This window comes from Ovis canadensis, chromosome 9 (genome assembly GCF_042477335.2).
Source record: "Ovis canadensis isolate MfBH-ARS-UI-01 breed Bighorn chromosome 9, ARS-UI_OviCan_v2, whole genome shotgun sequence".
Classification (NCBI taxonomy): domain Eukaryota; kingdom Metazoa; phylum Chordata; class Mammalia; order Artiodactyla; family Bovidae; genus Ovis; species Ovis canadensis.
The window spans coordinates 88,298,928-88,318,787 of record NC_091253.1 but is presented as its reverse complement, the minus strand read 5'-3'; the positions used below and the strand labels follow the sequence as shown (position 1 = coordinate 88,318,787).

At 43.6% G+C, this 19,860-nt stretch overlaps 1 non-coding gene across 1 annotated transcript; it reads right to left on the bottom strand.

The window, feature by feature from the left end:
- Positions 1 to 1,963: 1,963 nt before the first annotated feature.
- TRNAC-GCA (transfer RNA cysteine (anticodon GCA)) lies at positions 1,964 to 2,035 on the bottom strand. Its single transcript has one exon. It is a non-coding gene; the product is annotated as a tRNA-Cys (tRNA).
- Positions 2,036 to 19,860: the final 17,825 nt, after the last annotated feature.

The following is a 19,860-nucleotide window of genomic DNA, read 5'->3' as shown; positions in this document are numbered from 1 at the left end:
ATATAGTGAGGCTCAGAGCCTGCTGGAAGTCAAATCTTCCACCATCTTGGGCCATGTTGGTTCTAACCAGTTTTTGTCCATATCCTGTTTTTCTCAACATCTGTGTCCCCCTCTTCTTTCTTTTGACATTTGTGCCTTTTCCTCTTCCTGTTTCAGAAACATGACCAGGCTCCTGAAAATGCCCACACACAGCAAGGCAGCAGGTCACCAGCAGTTTTGCAGACTTCAGAAGGAAGAACACACTGGAGAAAGTTAGGACTCATTCTTTCTGAGGAAGAACTGGAGTTAGATGATACTGTTCAACTCTGTGTAGCTTATTGCATATAATCTTTAAGTAAACTCCAATTCTCTTTACCAAGAGTGGGTTTGCAGAAACAGAGTTACAGAAAACAAACTTATGGTTACCAGGGGGTAAGGGGGGATGGATAAATTGAGAGACTGGTATTGATACATACACACTACTATACATAAACTAGATAAATAAGGACCTACTGTACAACACAAGGAACTTTACTCAATACTCTATAAAGACCAATATGGGAAAAGAATCTAAAAAAGAGTGCATATGTAGAACCGACTCACTTTGCTGTACATCTGAAACTAACACAACATTGTAAATCAACTATATTCTAATGAAATTTTTTTTAAAAAGAGTGGGTTTAGGCCTTCTCAACAAATTATTTTGTTGTCATCCTGAAGTTCTAAGTTAAAGAAGCTCTCCCTAAGTACAGACACATTAGGTGGACTACATCTAATAGTTAGGTCAAAATTCTGCCCTTGGATATGATCAATAATATATATCAATAACATATCACCTCCCTTACAAAATGACTAAGGCTGCTATAAGGATATATTAATTACTCATAGAAAATATTCTTAAAGTAAATATACTGAAACATTGGTTTCAGTATATTTTGAGTGTTGGTCTTATAAGAGTATTTATCCTACTTTTCCACCTTTTCCAAATTATGTTCAAAGGGAATGTATTTATTTTAAACATCATTTCTTTTTTTAATGCTTCATCCATCATTCATTTTTTAATGCTTATTTTTATTTATGTATTTATTTGGCTGCACAAGCCTTAGTTGTGGCACATGGGATCTTCAGCTGTGGTATGTGAACACTTAGTTGCAGCCTGTGGGATCCAGTTCTCTGACCAGGGATGGAACCTGGGCCCCCTGTACTGGGAGCATGGAATCTTAACTTCTTGACCACTAGGGAAGTCCCAAAGGGCATGTATTTTTAAATGGAAGAGAATAAAATGAAAAATGAAGATGAAGTTTAAACCTAAATGATTCATTCTTCTTATAGTTTATTGCTGTGCTATCCAACCTGGAAATATTGACACCAAAATTACTCTTAGTCCAAAAAGATGAGTTAAGAATTTGCATATAGTTAAGAATTTGCCTACGTAACATCATATCTGTTGATGTTTTAGATACAGTGAAAAGTGAAAGTGTTAGTTGCTCAGTCGTGTCCGACTCTTTGGGACTGCATGGACTGTAGCCCACCAGGCTCCTCCCCTTGCCATGGGATTCCCCAGGCAAGAATACTGGAATGGGTAGCCATTCTCTTCTCCAGGGGATCTTCCCTACCCAGGGATCGAACCCAGATCTCCCACATTGAGGGCTGATTCTTTACCATCTGAGCCACCAGTGAATATTTTAGAGAACTGAGCCTTTTCCTCCCTTCTAAGTTTAAAAGGCAGAGACTGAGCGATAGACATGAGAGTTAGTTGAAGATCAAAACTTTTGTCTTGATCACTAGTAAGGCTGTATTAGAGAACGTGGCTTTACATGTGTGACCACAGTGGACTTACAAAGAAAGAAAGTGAAAGTGAAGTCACTCAGTCATGTCCAACTCTTTGCGCCCCCACAGACGGTAGCCTACCAGGCTCTGCCGTCCATGGGATTTTCCAGGCAAGAATACCGGAGTGGGCTGCCCTTTCCTTCTCCAGCAGACTTTCCCAACCCAGGGATCGAACCTGGGTCTCCTGCATTGCAGACAGACGCTTTACCGTCTGAGCCACCAGGGAAGCCCAACCCTATGGGCTGTAGCCTGCCAGTCTCCTCTGTCTATGGGGATTCTCTAGGCAACAATACTGGAGTGGGTTGCCAGTTCCTTCTCCAGGGGATCTTCCCGACCCAGGAACCGAACCCAGGTCTCCTGCATTGCAGGCAGATTCTCTACCAACTGAGCTATGAGGGAAGCTGGACTTACATATTGCCCCCAAATTAAACTTACCTACCTGGTCACAGGAAGGGCTGGAAAACCAAAGGCTGTCCTGACAAGGATGGATGGGCCCCTGCAGCTATACTACATGGAGAGCAGACCAGAGGACGTGCTATCTGCAGATGGCTGGGCCAAGAGGATACTGAAGTCCCAAAGGGCTGAGCCATGCAGGCCCAGTTCTTATTCCCAAACAAACCAAATGTAGAGGGCTAGAGAGAGCCCAGGAATGTCACTTTAAGGAAGCCTTCTATATGGAACTATGAGACTACTGGAAAAGAAGAATCCCAACACACCTGTGACTTGACAAATGGTAAAAACTTCATTCAGATGACTAAGGCTATGTGAGCCTAAGAAACAGTTTTGACTGTTTCCTAAACTAATAAAAATTTTGGTGTCAAGTCAATGCAAAAACACACAGAAACGGAAGCAAAAAGTCATTGAACAGAAGCAGCTCTTGTGTTTTGAAAACAAATAAGAGTTTTCTTTTTCACACATGCAATAATAAGGATGTCTCTGGCAGTCCAGTTGGCACGAGTTCTATCCCTGCTAGGGGAACTAAGATCCCACAAGGAAAAAAATAAAATACGTAACAGTATGTGTAGTTGTCCTGTACTTCTTTCATATTCCACAAATGAAGTGTCTTGCCCATTAAAATTAGAAGCATTGCCATGCCTAATAGAATTCTTGCTCCGTTCCCTAAAGACTACTCAGCCAGACACAAAGACATAAAAACGTCCTGAAAAGAGAGTAAAGAAACTGTTGTTTGTTTTTAAAAAGCTAATCCAGTGTTAAAACTAGTAAGGAAAGCCCAACCTCTTAGCTGGAGTTGCACAACCTTCAGTGAAGAGTCCCTGGAGAGTTATAACCAGGTATGTTGATTCAACACCCACACTTGCTGTGCAAGACTCCTGGCCTTCATCCAGGCTCCCTGGGACAAGGTGTCCACATGCATCTGAGTGCCGCGAAGGAAATACCGGGGAAGGAGCTTTTCACGTAGGGATTTCAGCATTCAAGCCCCTTGCACCACGTTTGCCCACTCAGGCATTAAACTAAATCCCTTTCCATACCACAGTGAGACTGAACCTGAGGAAAAGAGTCTTCCATATCAGCCACAAACGAATATCTCTACTTAGGAGCAAACAGAAGTCCAAGAATGAGAATAGAGTCCTCCACGGTCATCGCCATTGGCAGCCACAGGCTGTTAGCTGGGGCCTCTCTTCACTGAAAGACCTTGAGTCTCTTTCAGGCTCTCCATCCTTAGCTCAAAAATACTGAGGCTGGATTCATCAGTCTGGAACTGTGTTGGAATTCTATGATTCTTGTTTCTTTCTATCCAAATATTCTAATGGAAATCCAGTAGATTAAGGTGAAAACTATGTCAGTGATAGATTGCTGTTAACACAAATTCAAAAAAGTATGCTTGTTCCTGGAGAAGGAAATCCACTGCAGTATTCTTGCCTGGAAAACCCCATGGATGGAGGAGCCTGGCGGGCTACAGTTGGGCTAAGAGTTGGGCATGACTGAGCGGCTAACACACACACAAGATAGGCTTGTGTGTATGAGTGTATACACACACACAGAGGAAGGAGCTTGAATTATTTCAACTGTTTGTTCACACAGGCCCAAATTACTCAACCTTGTACTTTGTGCTGCTGCCATTGACATGTTAATTGTACCAAGTTGTTTTTAGTTCTTTCAAACTGTCCTCATCTTTCTTTAACTGGAATAGATTTCTGAACACGGGTCCTCAAAACAGGATGTTTGAGCCAGCACTGCTCGCTCCGGGGCATGTAAGAGCTAAATGTACTGATACGCTGAGTATGTGCCTAAAAGACGGATGTGTGACACAGGACAATATAGTGGCTGACTGAAGGGAAAAGTGCTGAAAAATTGAAGACCCACATGTCTTTCATTAGATAGAATCACACTTTGTGTGTTGTAGGACAATTTCCTCATCAGGACTACATTTTTAAAAGAATGTTGGATTTAGGTCCCGATTTATCTCTGTCACTTACTGTGTAACTTTAGGCAAAGTCCTTAAGCCCTCTCTCTCAGTTTTAGCTTCTCCTCAGAATAGTGTAGATAAAACACCCATCTCAAAGGGGAGTTATGAGCATTGAGTAAGAGACTGTATGCAAAAGTGCCTGACATATTATTTAATATACTCAAAAGTTTTCTGGATATTAAAATGATTATTTTATCATTGGAGAAATTTTTTGAAATGCAAATAATAATCATCACTGACTCTGTGTGTGTATATAATTTTAAAAACTGAATCTTATTTTAAAATGTCCCCAGGTAGGATATATTCATCATTCCGTCATACAGGGCAGAAAACATCCCCCCCCAACACACACATACATATATACACTCAGTTCTTCTCCAATGAGCAGCACTCCCCCACTCCCAATGCCCCGATGATATCTCATACTGCCTTTTCCAGTGACAGAAATCAAGGATTATAGGGGCTATTTTACTCCTCCTATTTTAGGATAGTTTTTCCAGAAACCATTTAAAGTAGAAGACAATTCTTCCTGTTTCAAAGACCTACAATGGAGCAGCCAATTCAACATCTCCTGCTGGAAGTTCTACAGAGCTTTCATTCGTTGTTTCAAATATACTTTTTATTTCTCTGCTGTGGCACAAGCCTGAACAAGCTCCAGAGGGCAAGCTTCCCCCAGATAAACAGTTTCTGGCCTTGAGCTGGACATATAGGGAAAGATGCAAAGCAACTTCAAGAGGAAACAGGAAACACGCAGCAGGTGTAGAGTCAGTCTCCATAACTGAGGCTCAGCTTCTCATTTGTCATCATCAGTTCAGTCGCTCAGTCGTGTCCGACTCTTTGCTACCCCATGGATTGCAGCACTCAAGGCTTCTGTCCTTCACCAACTCCCGGAGATTGCTTAAACTCATGTCCATCGAGTCGGTGATGCCATCCAACCATCTCATTCTGTACCATAATTGCCTTCCCTGGCTACTCTGGTTGTTGGGAGGACCAGATGACTATGAGTGGCAGCTAAGCATTATCCAAATGGAATGACGATTATTAACTATCATGCATGCGACAAATATGAACTGAGATCACTGTCCTAGGCACAGAGGATTCAGCATTAAATCTGCCCCCAGGCCAGCTTCCTGTGTGCACGCTAAGTCGCTTTAGTCGGGTTTGACTCTTTGCGATCCTATGGACTATGGCCCCACCAGGCAAGAATACTGGAATGGGTTGGCATGCCCTCCCTCCAGGGGCTCTTCCTGACCCAGGGATGGAACCGTATCTCTTATATCTCCTGCATTAGCAGGGTGGGTTCTTTACCACTAACGCCACCTTCGAAGCCCAGCTTCCTCAGTAATTATAAAATAATTTCAGTTTGGGATTAGCACTAGGTGGGAAATAAACAGGGAAATGTAGTTAAGAAAAAAAAAAAGAAAAGAAAAAAGCAGAGGGGATATGGGAATGGCTCTCTGAGGATGGGGATTTTGGAGCTGAGTGAAAGGAAGGAGGCACACACAAGCAGATCTAGGAGAGGAAATTTCCAGGCTGAGAAGAGCATCTGCAGGGGTCCTGAGATGGACGTGAGCTGCTGTGTCCGTGGGGTAGGAAGATGGCTAGTACCCGACATACTGCTGTAACTGGAACACAGGACGCAGGCCACAGATGAACAGAAGACAAAGTCAGAAAACAGATGGCAGCCGGGGCATGGAGGCCAGGGTCAGGATTATTACAGAGGCCTGCTTAAATGAACACGCTTTTGAGAACCTATTTCATTGCCTCAACACATAAAAGGCCCCTAGTAAATATTTATATTTATTGGATTTCCTGTGGGTATTGCCTTGACTACATCTGTGATTAACAGCCTAATTGACCAGGACTCTGAGCAATGGGCAGATGCGCAAGCAAAGCCTTTTTTAAGAGAACAGCATGAAGATATCTTTCCAGGGAGCAGAATCCAGAGGTGGGCTCTTCATCCAGTTTAACAGAAGCCTCTTCTATCTCACTGTAGATCCTAGATCCTACCAGCCCCTTGCGAAATACCAGGAACTGAGGTCAAGTTTAGCGCCATATCTTCTGGGTCCAAGGGCTCAGAAGCTGTCCCTAGAGAGTGGGGTAGAGGAAAGATCACCTACTTGAAGCCCCTTCTTTACTCCTAACTAGCTAGGCAACCTTGAGTGAGTTAGTTACCTAAAAACAATATAAGAAACATTTATACAGTGCTTTCTGTGGGCCAGGCTCTGTTCTAAGGACCTTATTGTATTAACTCATTTAATTTTCTGTTCCACCATCTGTAAAGAAAGGATAATGATAGTACTTAGATCACAGTCTAAGATGTCAGCTACAACATTGAAATGCAATAAATGGTGTTCCCTTCTTTTCCTCTACAGACTAAAATGGATTACTTCAAAAGCACTAGTAGAAAGTATATAAAACAACAGGCCATAGTGAGAACTCAACGTGTTCACAGCTATAATGATAGCAATGTCACCAGTTCTCCCCACTGAAGCAAGCCCTAGTTCGTCTGAACAGCCAAAGTCCTGCTGAACGATTTACAGAAGCCAGCTACTGGGGGTACCTTTTACTATAACTTATTCTAGAAGCTGATTGAGAGCCTGGCACATAACAGAAGCTCAGCACATTTTCCTTCCTCTCTGCTGAGGCACGGTTTCACCATCAGACCAGGAACTATGTTAAAAGATAGCTATTGTACCTCAGAGAAAACAACTTAATATCAATTGTAGAAAAAAAAAATCCAAATCTTTGTTTTGGTGGCATTCTCCAATGTTCAAATCCATCCCTCAGAAGTTACAATTGGAGTGTAAGGAGGGTACCTGGGTGCCTTTCTGCCATGCCAGGATCCGCCTCAAGTAAAAGAGAGCAGCAGGGTTACAGCCAAATAGAAGAAAGGGTTAGGGGAGTTGGCTCCAACAGGTGGGCCCACAACAGTGAAACTAAACCCTAGTAATGATGGGAGGAACTAGAGAGTGTTCACAAGCAAAGATGTGCCTGTGTATCAGTGTACAAATCCTGTATTCCTCCCTGGCTAGCACCACACACAATAGGCCCAAGGGAATAAGTTGTCTCTTCCAACCCAGCTGGCCACAAGACCTCACCTTGGAAGAAAGACCGTTTGGGTTTACTGTCTATATCACCAAAGACCTCTGTGAAAAGGCTAGACTTGACTTGAGAACATCAACAAATCCATCCATTGGCATGAACCAATGGATGGATGAAGGTCTATTGTCTCAGCAGATAAGCTAGCTCCTGTCTTAGGAAACAGACAAGAGAGTTCAGAGATAGGACACAGATCAGAAAAATCTTTGTCAATTCTAAAACAGGCCAAAAAAAAACAAAACAAAAAAACCCACTAAGGTTTAAGAAAAAAAAAAAAAAAGAACAATGGTTGCCTGGGGGGATTGAATGGGAAGGTATACCAGGGAACTTTCTGGGAACCCGGAAATTCTATACTGTGATGGGCTATAACTTACATGGGTGGTGTATCCATTTGTCAAACTTGTACAGCTAAGAGCGGTGCATTTCAATACATATAAAGTTTACTTTAAAAGCTGTGAAAAAAACAATAATGGAGATGGGGGAGGAGAGGAGAGGTATACATAAGCTAAAAATGGCAGCATGTAACTGGTACAGGAGCGTTCTTTATACTATTTGATTTCCTTTGTATATGTTTAAAATTTTTCCATAATAAAAAAAAACAGAAGAGTTACAACCAGGGTCCAGGAAGGGGCTACATGGGATGAGAATCCACAGGGTCAAAGGGCAGCATGGGGAATGGACCAGAAGTGCCCAGGGAACGAGGGCCCTTTGTCACCTGCCCATTTCTTGTCAAATTTAATCTTCCATGTTGCATATTCTTTGTCTTATTGATCTGATCCTTTCCTTTGGAATTTTCTAACTGTAGAAGAGAAACTTAATACTATTTATGTATTTACAGAGGCCCCTGTCTTAATAGTCACAAGCACTCTAAGGGGAGGGTAGGAGGTATAAATGCTGTTTAAATGAGTCCCAGGCCAGCCCTGCTCATACCCAGTAAGAGACGTTGGGGGAGAGGGGGCCACAAACCCAAACTGCTTGAGAAACCTCCATACGAAGATTGTATTCCCAGAAATGATTGTCATCAAACAAAACCTGGGGGGTGGGGACGGGTTAGTGAATAGCCTTCATGTGTAAATGGATTTCTCCACCAGAGATGGGGCTGACAGACCGAGGCCTGCAAACTCATGGAAATTAGCAGTAATGAGACATAAACAGTCAAACCTCAAAATAACATCTCTGGCCTTTAGAATCAACACAGCTCTCCTGTCAGCCTGCACCTGGCCCGTCCGGCTGGGTCCGGGAGCCAGTGGGGTTTTAGGCCCCTTTTAACAGCTGCCAAGAGCACATTACTCATGGCCGGGATGTCGGCCTTTTATGTTGCCACAAGTGGCCCAGCCGTTGTTCGGGCCTGGCGAGGTCCATTGACGATTTTTCCCAGGGCTGAGGCTTTGCTCTCTGATTTTTCCAGCAGCTCCAGTTTGTCCACATGTCACCAGCGTACACCAAGTAAGCCCCCCAGACTCCTGTGCTGGCCTGCAGCCATGCTCACTGCCGGCCCACACCCTCAGGTCACTGGAGAGACAGGCTGCAGTTAGCACAGCAAAGGGCAAAGATTTCGCTCGACAAAACTGATCTGCCTTGTGAGTGCCTGGGTCTCTAAGACAGTGTCAACAACTGGGAGGTGTCAGTGGAATACAAACAGCCTGCAGAAAGCATGCCTGTGAAATTGCAGAGAGGCCTGATTGTAATTGTGTGGTAGTTTGAACATTCTTTGGCATTGCCTTTCTTTGGGATTGGAATGAAAATTGACCTTTCCAGTCCTGTGGCCACTGCTGAGTTTTCCCAAATTTGCTGGCATATTGAGTGCAGCACTTTCACCGCATCATCTTTAGGATTTAAAATAGCTCAATTGGAATTCTATCACCTCCACTAGCTTTGTTCGTAGTGATGCTTCATAAGACCCACTTAACTTCGCATTCCAGGATGTCTGGCTCTAGGTGAGCGATCACACCATCATGGTTATCTGAGTCACGAAGATCTTTTTTGTATAGTTCTTCTGTGTATCCTTGCCACCTCTTAATATTTCCTGCTTCTGTTAGGTCCATACCATTTCTGTCCTTTATTGTGCCCATGAAATGTTCCCTTCAGTTCAGTTCAGTTCAGTTCAGTCACTCAGTCGTGACTGACTCTTTGCGACCCCATGAACTGCAGCATGCCAGGCCTCCCTGTCCATCAACAGCTCCTGGAGTTTACTCAAACTCACGTCCATCGAGTCAGTGACGCCATCCAGCCATCTCATCCTCTGTCATCCCCTTCTCCTCCTGCCCCTAATCCCTCCCAGCATCAGAGTCTTTTCCAATGAGTCAACTCTTCACATGAGGTGGCCAAAGTACTGGAGTTTCAGCTTTAGCATCATTCCTTCCAAAGAAATCCCAGGGCTGATCTCCTTTAGAATGAACTGGTTGGATCTCCTTGCAGTCCAAGGGACTCTCAAGAGTCTTCTCCAACACCACAGTTCAAAAGCATCAATTCTTCAGCACTTAGCTTTCTTCACAGTCCAACTCTCATATCCATACATGACCACAGGAAAAACCATAGCCTTGACTAGATGGACCTTTGTATCTCTAATTTTCTTGAAGAGTTTTCTAGTCTTTCCCATTCTATTGTTTTCCTCTATTTCTTTGCACTGATCTTTGAGGAAAGCTTTCTTATCTCTCTTTGCTATTCTTTGGAACTCTGCATTCAAATGGGTATATCTTTCCTTTTCTCCTTTGCCTTTTGATTTTCTTCTTTTCTCAGCTATTTTTAAGGCCTCGTCAGACAACCATTTTGCCTTTCTTTTTCTTGGGGATGGTCTTGATCCCTGCTATCTGTACAATGTCACGAATGTCCGTCCATAGTTCTTCAGGAACTTTGTCTATCAGATCTAATCCCTTGAATCTATCTGTCACTTCTGAATGGTATAATGGTTTTCCCTACTTTCTTCAATTTAAGTCTGAATTTGGCAATAAGGAGTTCATGATCTGAGCCACATTCAGCTCGAGTAAAGTAAAGCAGAGACATTACTTTGCCAACAAAGGTCTGTCTAGTCAAGGCTATGATTTTTCCAATAGTCATGTATGGATTGTGAGAGTTGGACTATAAAGAAAGCTGAGCACTGAAGAGCTGATGCTTTTGAACTGTGGTGCTGGAGAAGACTCTTGAGAGTCCCTTGGACTGCAAGGAGATCCAACCGGTCCATCCTAAAGGAAATCAGTCCTAAATATTCATTGGAAGGAATGATGCTGAAGCTGAAACTCCAATACTTTGGCCACCTGATGAGAAGAACTGACTCATTGGAAAAGATCCTGATGCTGGGAAAGATTGAAGGCGAGAGGAGAAGGGGACAACAGAGGATGAGATGGTTGGATGACATCACCAACTCGATGGACATGAGTTTGAGTAAACTCCGGGAGTTGGTGATGAACAGGGAAGCCTGTTGTGCTGCAGTCCATGGGGCTGCAAAGAGTTAGACATGACTGAGCGACTGAACTGAACTGATTGTAATCCTTGTGTTTGAAACACACTCTTGAAATGGGTCAGTGGCTTGAGTGGATGAGTGTCTGTATCAGATGAAAAGAATCCCACCTATAGCAATTTGGTAAGGTCGTCTCTGGATCAGTGGGGCCAGGCAAGGTTGGATTTGGGGTTAAATCCTAATGGGGTCATTAGTAATTTTAAAAAATTATTTATTTGGCTGAGCTGGGCCTTAGTAGTGGCATGCAGGATCTTTCAGTTGTGATATATGGACTCTTAGCTATAGCATGTGGGATCCAGTTCCCTGAGCAGGGATTGAACCCAAGCCCCCTGCATTGGGAGTGAGGCATCCTAGCCACTGGACAACTAGGGAAGTCCTGAGTCATTAGTGTCTGATGGTGATAAATTCATCATATCTATTCATCTATTCACGGGTGACAAATTCATCATCTATCTAGTTCATCATCTATTAATATTTTTCCTTCCATACTTTCAGTTCTCTAAGGAATTGTGTTTGTCTTCACAGCTCTATCATCATGATCCAGCCCAGAGAAAATCCTCAAAGTATTCTTTACTGAATGAAGGAATACATTGCATTTTGACTCTTGAAGTTGCCACAGTCCCTGGTAGAACTACATACGACCCCAGGTTCCTGCAGCAGTAGAAGTGTTAGCTGGGGATCTGGGAGCCCTTCTGGCGAACCAATACACTTCTCCTTTTCTCTCTCACTCTATGGAGGTTGGGAGGTCTTCTCTCCAGCAGTCTGACTAACAAAGGCTTAAGTGTGGGTCTGCTGGGGTACTTCTGGGACAAGATTTGATTCCTGATTTAAAAAAAAAAAAAAGACAAAAGAACTTGGAGAGCTTGCTGGTATTGCTCTTTCTTCCTTCTTTTTGCTCTGAAAAGCCAGATTCTATGACAGTCATCTTCATCGAGACACCGAATCACCGAATCATCCCTGGAACCACTGTTGTTGTTGTTATTCAGCCACTCAGTTGAGTCCCACTCTTTGCTACCCCATGGACTACAGCATGCCAGGCCTCCTTGTCCTTCGCCGTTTCCCGGAGTTTGCTCACATTCATGTCCATTGAGTCGATGATGCTCATCTCATCTTCTATTGCCTCTCTTCTCCTCCTGCCCTCAGTGTTTCCCAGAGTCTTTTCCAATGAGTCGGCTCTTCACATTGGGTGGCCAAATGTGAAGGGTAGAGCTTCCTCTACCCTTCTTGTTAAGTGAGATGATATAAACATGTGTAATGTTTGCACTACAATTAGTCTATTTTCTATTCCCTACGAGCAAACACTTTGTAACTGGCATTTTCTAATTTCTACTTTAGATAGATGGCGAGAGACTGTTATTTATTCATCTTGTTATTTCCAAGCACATAGTTCTGAACCTGGTACATAGTAAGAGCTCAAAAATTACTGAATGAATGAAGAGTGAACAAGTCAAAAAATGAATAAGAAGGGATTCAGGAATTCATTTATTGACCTCCTGCTACATATAAGGCATTCCCTGTTGATGAGTGAGGGCTGTGGTTAGAATGTATTATTCAGCTGAATATTTTAGAAGAATAGTATTTATAAAATCTTGGTTGCAAACAATTGGGTTCGTGGTTCTCCCTCTTTGACTGATATAAATTATGGTTTAACAAAGTGCATGCTGTTTGCCTATTTTCTTAATGCACAGATACTCATTCGTTCTTAAAGTCTGAAGAAAAGTAACTGCTCCTCTATTATGGTTATTAGTAGAACTCTTTCTATGAAATATGGAAGCTATTTTTCATCTTTGAATTAGCGAAAATTGGTTCCGCTGAGGATTGACAAACTCTGGCTGTTTGCTGACATCATTTCATTTAGAGCACTAGGATCCGTACTATCCATGGGTTTTCAAAATGTTTGATGTTTGGAACTTTTAAATTAAAAAGAAATGTGGAGCCTTGATCAAATGGAAAGGTTTTAAATACATCTAATGCAAATTGTAATGAAGCAAAATTTATACTAGCTTACAATCAATGACCCATGTTAGAAGAAGGTCTAACATAACAAAAAGAACAGGAAAATGCAAATTTTATGTTAATAAGTCTGGGGATTAAGTTTGTGGGAATTATAATACATTTTCTCTTCCTTTTATGCTGATCTTCAGCAGAGCCCAAGTGAAACAAGTGTAATGAATTGTGCGTCAACAGCTGGCAACACTTGTATTGTTTGCTTTTTAGAGTGGGCCCTGATTACATTTCAGGACACTGAATGCACTGATAGCTAGACAATAGGATCGTTTTTAAAGCAACCACATCTAGAAATGACATCCTCAAACACAAAGTGAGAACTGTGACAGAAGAAATCATAGAAACAAACAAATAAGCTTAAAACCAAGCACACCCTACAAAAATGGCCCAGGAAACCGAGGGATATTTACTCAAACAAAGGAAACTATCTAGAGTTCCATGATAGGCAAATGAATGGTCCTGTAGCCTAAGTCGGAACAAGATGGAATACCCTCCATGAAAAATTTTAAGTTTGGAGTATCAGCCAAGTCATGGAGATGTATATGTGGAATACAGTTAAGTGAAAAAAGCATAACGTGAAATTGCGTGTATACACAGATCACAGCTTTGCAACAACATGTGCGTGTGTTGACAGTGATGGAAGAGAACTGGAGGCATGGTTAATGGTTTTATGTCACACTAACTAGTTCTTTTTCTTTACTTCCCTTTGGAAGTTGTTTAGATTCACGATATAAGAAAAAAGAAAAACCCTAGCACTAAAACCGTCCATGGTACCCTGTAAGAGTTGTCAGACCTTCTTATGGGGCTCATGGAGATTGGAGGGTCCAAAGAGTTCGTGTCAAAAAAAAAAAAAAAAAGGAAGCATGAAGACCAGGATGCTGGGTTTTTTGTTGTGGTGGTTTTTTTTTTTTTTTTTTGTCTGTACTGGGTCTTCGTTGTTGGACGCAGGCTTTTTATCATTTCGGTGCTTCTCCCTGTGGAGGTTTCTCTTGTTGCAGAGCCTGGGCTCTAGAGCACAGGGGATTCAGTAGTTGTGGCAAGCAGGCTTAGTTGCCCCAGATTGTGGAATCTTCCTGGGCCAGGGATCGAACCTGTGTCCCTCTGCATTGGCAGGCGAATTCTTAACCACTGGACCACCAGGGAAGTCCCAGAATGCTATTATTGCCCCTGAAAACTCCAGGGAGAGTGTTCCCCTCCCTCAGCAGGCCTCCCACCTCTTGCTTCCTCAGGCGGCAGTTTGGACACCAGGGAGAAGAACCCCTGTCTGTTTAATACATTAGGGAACAAAGGCTGATTGCTTCCCTTGTCAATAAACAAACATTATCTGCTTCTGTTTCTCTGCTAAACTGAATTTCTGCTTATGCTATCTGGTTATATAAAGACTTCATGTACACAGGAAAAAGAAATGACAAGGTTGTGTAAGCAGGCAGCCCTGGGTAGAGCTGTGAAGTTAGTACAGTTTATTTCTTGGGGATCCTTGCTTTTTTTATGCATACTTTCTCCCCTTCCAAAAGCCCAGATGGCTCATGAAACCACTATTTTCATCTTTCAACAATCTATTCAGGAACCAATGGATTTCTTCACAAGATTCTTTAAAAAGAAACAAGGGCTGGGTGGGAGTGGGGGCATGGTGGACAGACAAAGGACTGAATCACTACAGACTGAATCTGGGGCGTGGAGGGAGAGTTTATGTTGGGAGAAGAGAACTTTACTTCATACTTTGTAGGCAGCAGTCCTTCTAAAAGCCAGAACTGAGGGGTAAAGAGTTTAAGTGACTGGCTCAGGGTCAAATGGTTGAAAAGAGGGAAGGTCAGGATTAGAAGTCAGGCCTGTAGAAAGCAGTAGGTGCAGTGAGAGGCTGTGAGAGTTCAAGAGAATGGGGGTGAACCCAGCTTTCTGTTCCCCCAGGAAAGTGGAAGCTGGGAGAGTTCCTTCCAAAGGATGGGCCTTGGGGCCATAACATGTCCCAGGATTGTTGCTAATGGGTGACATGATGTGACACCGCCTGGAAGGAAGAGGACAAAACCCTCTGGTCTTGACACAGTGGAGAGGGACAAAGAAGCAACCAGGAGACACACTGCTCATAAAAGTCTTTCAAAGCTCGAGTCTGCTGGTAGGTAGTCCTGCAATGAGAACGGTGTTGCCAGGGTGTCCAAACATTCCAAACCTTCTCCAGGGTAGCCACCAGAAGGTCAGATTGGCCGGAGAAAGCAGGTAATCTTCAAAGACGTACCATCCATCAGATTCTTTTTTTTTTTTTTTTAATATTTATTTAGTTGACTGAACCCGGTCCTAGGGGTGGCAACCCAGAATTTTTAGCTGAGGCATGAGAGCTCTTAGCTGTGGCATGTGGGATCTAATTCCTTGACCAGGGATGGAATCTGGGTCCCCTGCATTGGGAGCGTCAAGTCTTAGTCAGGGGACCACCTGGGAAGTCCCCACCCTTCAGATTCTGATTGCTATCTCTCCCTATGCACCAGACTGCCATGGCTTTTCTGACAATTCCCAAGACAAAGTTTTTATCCATCTTTTGGCTCAATAATCCTAATTTTTCTGGCAGGCTTAAAGTTAGCAGTCATTTATCTTTCAGTTAAAAACAACAAAGTAAGGCGTCCAGACCTGCAGTATCACAAAACATAAGAAGACACATTGAAAATTTAAAGAGCAAAGTGTGAATATTCTGCAAAAAAATTCATAGCTCTCAAGATCAATAAGCAGATTAGTAGCAGAACAGCACTAAATGCTTCACTCATTCATTTGTCTGAGAGACCCAAGTTTTGAAGAAATAGTGACATAAAATCCTTAGCATTTTATGCTGTAGAAGGCAGTCCCCATAGCATTCAATGTCAAAAATCTACACTCATTCCAATACCTCTAATTTTAAGGGCTTTTTGTCAGTCCCCCTTTCCATCTGAAATTTGTATTGTTGTTGGCCCAAACACCACTTTTTGATTGCCCTTGGTGCTTGCTGAGAATGCAGTCTCTAAAGCACTCTGTTTAATCTTTGAATCAGCTCAGGAAGATGGAATTACCATCCCTGGAAAACTGCAGTTTCATTTCAAGGAAGGCACTGCAGCTGCAACAATAAGATGGAAATGCGACTGGTCTGGAGGAGGCGAGGATTAAAGGTGTGGGATTGAGAAAGCCTCGCTTGCCCCGGCGAACAGACCAATCACATAAATCACAGACTAACCTTGGCCCCACTCGGCTCATGTTAGAGTGTGTAGTGTCACAGATTCCCCACAATTGGGGTTTGTCATCTTGAGCATCAGGATGGAGGCTGCAGATGCCAAAGAGGGGCCGGAGGGAGAACAGAGGAAGAGGAGGGAGTGAATTATTTTGGTGACTGTGACTACTATTTTGATAGGAACCAGAATGTCTGTAATATTTCAAGAATCATATATAAGGGTAAGAGCTGTTGGAAATGTGCCTTCCAACTTCAAAATGTGCCTGACCGTAAGAAAGCTGATAAGCGTTGGGGGGATAGCAGCTGGAACTCCGCAGGCTGCTTGTGTTTCCTTTCTTGATATTTATTCCAAGACCACATTTGCAGCTGCTTTTATCTGCTCTTTAGAAGTTCTTGTATTTGGGGAATCATTAATTGTAAAATAAATACCTACTCGCTGACAACGAAAATGTGATTTATTAGCGAGCTTCAGAACCAGTTGTCTGCTAATGCATGCATAGTGAATCTAGAACATTCCACCCTACCCAAGAGGCCATTTATGGAGACTTAAGCTTATTGCACCTCCCATTTGTCTCCACATAACTGCCCTAGGCTAAGGCATTAAAAATGATGCTCTCTTCAAGAGAAAATGTTTAAATTATGTTACCCAGTAAGATGGTTGGGGACATAAAAAGAGGTTTCTGAGCAACAGCCGGAGCCCTGAAAGAAGAGAAGAGACAGCATTGCAAGTATAGCCGTAGGAGCAAGGTCATTGAGAAACAAGGTGCAGCCTGATCTTATCAAAATGGGGCCAACACATGTTGGGATTTGGGGCAACACAAGAAGAAATTCGGGGACAGAGGTGAAACCATGAGAAAACTGGCCCCAGGATATCCAAGACACAACATCTTAGGACGCAGCAAGCTGAGGTGTGCATACATGATAAGTCGCTTCAATCACGTCCGACTCTTCAAGACCCCGTGAACTGTAGTCCCCAGGCTCCTCTGTCAATGGGATTCTCCAGGCAAGAATACTAGAGTGGGTTGCCATGTTCTCCTCCAGGGGATCTTCCTGACCCAGAGGTCGAACCCATGTCTCTTACATTCCTGCATTGGCAAGTGGGTTCTTTACCACTGGCGCCACTTGGAAAGCCCAAACTGAGGTGTGGTCAGTACCACTTCTCTAGCTGGCTAATAAATTACATGCCCATTCAGTGAGTACCGACCAAACCAGTAGGTAAGGCAAGGTGCCAAGGGGTTTCAGGCAGCAACAGTGGGTAGTAGCGTGGGTGATCCACAGGAGTCACTAGACCAGAATCCAGACCAGGCTGTGTAAGGGCCATGACCAAGCAAAATGCTGTTCACAGCGTGTCCCAGGTGTATTCAGGACCAGGAGTTCAAGGCTGGGTAACCAAGCTGCTACCCAGCTGGAATCAAGACATCTAGATGGGTCCTGTTCTGAGACAGTGAGGGTGATGATGCTTCCACTCCAGGGCTACAGTAAGGCCCCAGGCTCCATTAAGATTGAATGTAAGTAATTCATGCTGGTAATTCAACTTCATTCCAAATCACACCGGAGATCAGGGCTGAGCCACCTGTTTCTTTCCTGTCCTAGTCAGGTCTGGACCAGGTGTTGGTCTGGCGTGGACACATGCCATTTGTCTGCCTACCAGCCCTTCCTTGGAAATGACTTCTCCATGACTCACTGTGATTTGGTTACTGCCCTCCCCAGGGCACAGGGGTGGAAATGTGACTCAGGTCTGGCCAATCAGACTGCTTCATTTGCTCTCCCGCACTGATTTCTCCAGAGATAGCAGATAAGATCAGCTTAGCCAACTCTTCTATTGAAGGTCCTCTCCAAATACTGGCATTTATTGAGTACTTGCTCTGTGCCGGGAACTGCTCTAAATACTTCAGATGCATTTAATCCTCACATCAATTCAAAGATGAATACTATTATCTCCCCCCCCCCCACCCCAACAGATAAAGGAGGGCTACCCTGATAGCTCAGCTGGTAAAGAATCCGCCTGCAATGTAGGAGACCTGGGTTTGATCCCTGGGTTGGGACAATCCCCTGAGAAGGGAAAGGCTACCCACTCCAATGTTCTGGCCTGGAGAATTCCATGGACTGTATAGTACATGGGGTCACAAAGAGTCAGACATGACTGAGCGACTTTCACTACAGATAAAGGAACTGAGATAGAGTAGTTTGTCTAAGACCATACAGCTAGGTGGTAGAGATAGACTATATAACTAGGCGGCTGAGTCCCAGAGTTTAGGCTACTGCTGTGCAAGGAAAAGACACACTTGCTTCCTCTGGGACTGTAAACTACAAGGATTATACAAACTGGAGATACAGGTAACAAGTTGTCTGCTGTAGAGGAGAATGAGGCCTTACATTTTGAACAGAAGAGAGAAACAGAGAAAGAGGTTGAAAGAGACTTTCATCATATGGCTTGAATTCCTGGATCTAAGTGTGCCCAAAGCTGTTCAACCCATGAACTTTTCAGGGTCTAGGGACTAACTTTTCAGTTACAGGGACTAGGAAACACCCTTTATTGCTTAAGCTAGTTAGAGTTGTGCTTTCGGTATTTGCAAATGAGTCCTGATTAATCCAGACTTGTCCTTGGGGTAACTTCATATGCACTGGTAGGGTTGGAGAAGATGAGTCAGGATGTTAAAACACACATGGCATCCTGTGTTTTGTACACATGACATGTGTACACTTGCTATGGCACTCCATGGCTCCAGTTGTCCTCACATCACCAGTGCGCCCTGCCTCAGGGATGCTCTGTAAACATACTGACTATTCCCCACCCCCACCACCACCCTTAGATAGCGTCCACTGGCCCCTGGAGAGAGGTTTAAAGTTAAAGCAATACAAGGCTATCACCTCACGAGCAGGAAACGTTTGATCTGCCTTATCAATGCCTAGGTTTATAGCACACTGCAAATAACCTGTAGAAATCTGGTTGAATACAAAAAGGGCACACCTGTGAAACTGTGAAAAGCAAGATAATCGCAATGGTTGTGCTTTGCAACACACTTACATGCCCCTTTTTAAAAAGTTAGGGGACTGGGGCTGGTTGATCCTTCAGGAAGAGGTAGTAGATTTTATACTTGTTTGGAGAAGGAAATGGCAATCCACTCCAGCACTCTTGCCTGGAAAATCCCATGGACGGAGGAGCCTGATAGGCTAGAGTCCATGGGGTTGCAAAGAGTTGGACACGACTGAGCAACTTCACTTCCACATTTGACTCATTAAACATGTCCTTCCTAGGCTCCTGGGCTCACAGAGAAGTGGGCCTTGGTGTGGTTTGGCCTTGGGGCTAGCACAAGTGAAACTCATACAACAGTGTCTGGCACATAGTAACTGCTCATTAATCTTTGGTTTTCCAACAACTTCAATATCTGGTATTACTTTTCTAATACACAGATTCTGTGATGGAATAGTGGGAAAGCAATTAACAGCTGGATGAACGATTGAAAGAAAGTCTCTTATCAATACTCCCCTCGATCCCCCACCAAGGACAAGTTTTAGAGCTGGGAAAGATTTTTAATTCGAAGATCAAAACTGGAGAAACCGAGGTTAAGTGAAAGCCCAGGTCACACAGCTGATGAGTAACAGCATGACAATTAAAAGTTTGGGTTCAGTTCAGTTCAGTCGCTCAGTCGTGTCCGATTCTTTGCGACCCCATGAATCACAGTACGCCAGGCCTCCCTGTTCATCACCATCTCCCGGAGTTCACTCAGACTCACATCCATCGAGTCAGTGATGCCATCCAGCCATCTCATCCTTGGTTGTCCCCTTCTCCTCCTGCCCCCAGTCCCTCCCAGCATCAGGGTCTTTTCCAATGAGTCAACTCTTCACATGAGGTGGCCAAAGTACTGG